Below are 3,658 nucleotides of genomic sequence, written 5' to 3'. Positions count from 1 at the left end.
ATCCACATTGAGGTGACAACCAATGGCTCTCTTTTCTCAGGGCACCGAGGAAATTCGGCATGCCTCCAATGATCCCAACACGCCAACACGGCATGTCTCCAATGATCCCAACACGCCAATGTGAAAATAGATGGACTCGGTGTGCAGCCACGTGCGCCGGCATGCTTGACTCGCCACTGCGTAGTAGGACCCAGCCAAGGAGAGGGACGTCGGTGGGGGGTGACTAGGGCAAACCTGGACTTATCTGAATCAGAAGCGCTTAGTACATCCAGCATGTGAACCGGACTTTGGACTTTTTCTTTGTGTAAATGGCACCAAAATATGACAACTTGTGCATATGCAAGCTGTGCAAAAAGAATTTCACTCTGCAGTACATACATTACAGTAAACAACGTAGACACAAAATGCTGGAATAACTCAGTGAGGCAGGCAGCATCACTGGAGAGAAGGAATGGGTGACGTTTCGGGTCGAGACCCTTCTTCAGACTTACAGTAAAGAACCATTGAATCATTAATTCTTAAACTTGCACAGATGCACCGCATAAAGATACTGTTACAGCTTGGTTTGTGAACAGCTTTGTCCAAGACCTCAAGAAATGGCAGAGAGTTATAGATATAGCCCAGTCCATCACACAGACAACATTCCCCATCATTGGCTTCATCTACAGTTCAAGCTAGCTAGGACAAGAAGCTAATATAATCAAAGATCTTTTCCAACCTGTCATTCCTTATACTCCGCGCTCCTGTCAGGCAGAAGATACAGCAGCTTGAAAGTGTGCACTACCAGACTCAGGATCAGCTTCTTCCCCTCTGCAATCAGCCTTCTGCATGGTCCAACTACAAGCATGGGTACTGTACGATTCATCTCTCCCACATTGCAGTCATTGAACTTTGGTTCTGGAATATGCATAACAATGCTGAAAACTATATCCTGCACTCTACATCTTACTCTTTGCTCTACCTATTGCACCCTGAGTTTAACTTGGTGGTATTTATGAAGAGCACTATCTGATTTGATGAGATAACATGCAAAACAAAGCGATTCACTATACCACAGTACATGTGCGATAATAACCCTAAATGTACCCCCAAACAAGTGACATCTGGATGTCCATTGAAATCGTGCCCTTCAACATTCTCCGGCCATCTGAATGGTAATTCGTACTTAAATTTGTGCTTTTTGTGGTGAAGGCTTGCATTTGTATAATCACTCACTCTATCTAAATTTGTGAGGAAATTTTGATGCCAAAAATGGTAACAGCAAGCTCATAAATAGATAGACATGCAATTTAAATATAACATTACTCTGATCAAATTTAATGATCTTAAATAAAGTGAGTCTAGGCAATACCAACCTGGCTTTCTATGGGTGCATATTCATCGGAGGAAGCTGTCCAGATCTTGGCATTGATTAACTACAATTGAGCAATTTTGTTCATGTAAACCATATAGGATTTAAATCTATTTACATCAAGATATGTAATACACCATAAACATTCATATTTCACTGTAGTTTGCTTCATTATTATAGTGCAGTAAAAGTGTACTTCAGTACATGCCCCATGTAAATCAGGTTGATTTAAATGCGACATAAATTATATTTGATTAGTATGTTTATTGTAACTCAAAGTCATGGTAAAGCTATTCTACAGTGTCAACAATTTTTAAGTAGCGGAATATGAAGGAGGACCTTTTTTTAAATGGAAAACTCCTTTCACCTCATCAGACATGAACAGAAAAGGTTTAAAGGAATATGTGCCAAATACAGGCAAATGGGACTAGATCAGATTGACATCTTGGTCAGCATAGTTGGGCCGAAGAGCCTGTTTCTATGCCATAGAACTCAGAGTCACAGACATTTATTGATTCATATCCTTGAGTTCCCTCCTTGCCTCTTTTCCCTCACTTTGAAACCTCCTCATAGTCTGAAGGTGATACCGGATCCAAAACATTGCCTGTCCATTCCCTCCACAGATGCTGCCTGACTGCAGAGTTCTTCCAGCCCTTTGTGTTTTATTCAAGATTACAACATCTGCGGTTTCTTGTTAACCTGCTCTTGGTATATCTTCACTCTGGCCTTCTCTCCCACTCCCATCTCCCAATGCATTTTGCCCTCAGGGATTATGGTTATGGGGCTTTCTGGAGTTCTAAGGTGGAACTGAACTTTCCTCTTTGAGAATAAAATCAACTATATCCTTTTAATTATTTGAAACGGAGGTGGAGTAGATTCTTCTAAAGAACTATTGACCCATTGTCTACTCCATCAGCAAGCAGACATGTCACATATTATTCCCTTTGGCTGTAACTTTCTCCAAGGCATTATCCGCACATCAGCTAAAAATGTCAGTCAAGCATCACTGGTCTGAGGTTGCCTTGATTCACTGATCTGTGACAAATTATTGAATTAACTGTTCAATAGCTTGTGAATATATGATGCATGGTCAACATCCTGTGAAAATATAATACAATTTTTTTTTAAATTGCAGTTATCGTAACAGTATTGGATCAACAGCAATTGATACAATATTTAAATCCATGCAAATAAAATGAGATCATACAATGGGGATTGTCGATTGACATCTTTCCTGCATGCTCCTAGTTAATTGCTGCAGCAACCATCTGTTTGCATCTCATTTGTGAAAGCATATTTTCAATCCAAAATCTGAATGCTGCAAAGATATAGCTGTCCTTTTGAATTGGAATGTATGCTTGTGCTTGAAAGGGAAATATATAATAAATAGATGGTGTGGGATCTAAGCTCATTGTATGCCTGAGGCTCTTTTTCTTACAGTTTCAATGCAATCATGCAATTGTGTGCAGATCCAATGGGTTGTAATTTCTAAGTGTAGCTTATTTCCCTTGTATTTGGTGACATTCGTGCGAAACTGGTAATACCTTCATGCAAAATCCAGCTTAGACTTTATAGATACAGCGTGGAAACAGGCCCTCCTGTCCACTGAGTCCGCGCCGACCAGTGATCACCCCTACACTAACACTATCCTACACACAAGGGAAATTTACAATGTTACCAAAGCCAATTAACCTACAAACCTGCACATCTTTGGTGTGTGGGAGGAAACCGGAGCACCCAGAGAAAACTCAAGCGATCACAGGGAGAATGTACAGGGGGTATGGGGAGAAGGCAGGAACGGGGTACTGATTGAGAATGATCAGCCATGATCACATTGAATGGCGGTGCTGGCTCGTAGGGCCGAATGGCCTCCTCCTGCACTTATTGTCTATTGTCTATTGTACAAACTTTATGCTGACAGCACCCGTAATCAGGATCGAACCAGAGTTTCTGGCGCTGTAAGGCAGCGGCTCTATCGCTGCGCCACTGTGCCACCCCTGTGTCAGCTGTGCCTGATTTTTAGTTCCAGACGATATTGAATACAGCATTGAAAAAAAACGTTGTTGGAAATTCTCAGTAGGTCAGCATGCTGATACCCTTTCTTCAATTCACAGTCCACCAAGAACAAACCTTGGGCAGGAAAGAGCATGAGGATGAGGTAGCATTTTTATTAAAAGAGTCATAGAATTCAGTGGGGAAACAGCCCCTTAGGCCCACCAAGTCTGTGACAAGCACCTATTTACACTAAGTCTATTTATTCTCTCTGCACTCCAATTAATACTTCCCAGACTCATCTCTGTACGAATG

This window comes from Rhinoraja longicauda, chromosome 3, assembly GCF_053455715.1.
Source record: "Rhinoraja longicauda isolate Sanriku21f chromosome 3, sRhiLon1.1, whole genome shotgun sequence".
Taxonomy (NCBI): Eukaryota; Metazoa; Chordata; class Chondrichthyes; order Rajiformes; family Arhynchobatidae; genus Rhinoraja; species Rhinoraja longicauda.
The sequence above is the reverse complement of the archived record's forward strand: the minus strand, read 5'-3'. Positions refer to the sequence as shown.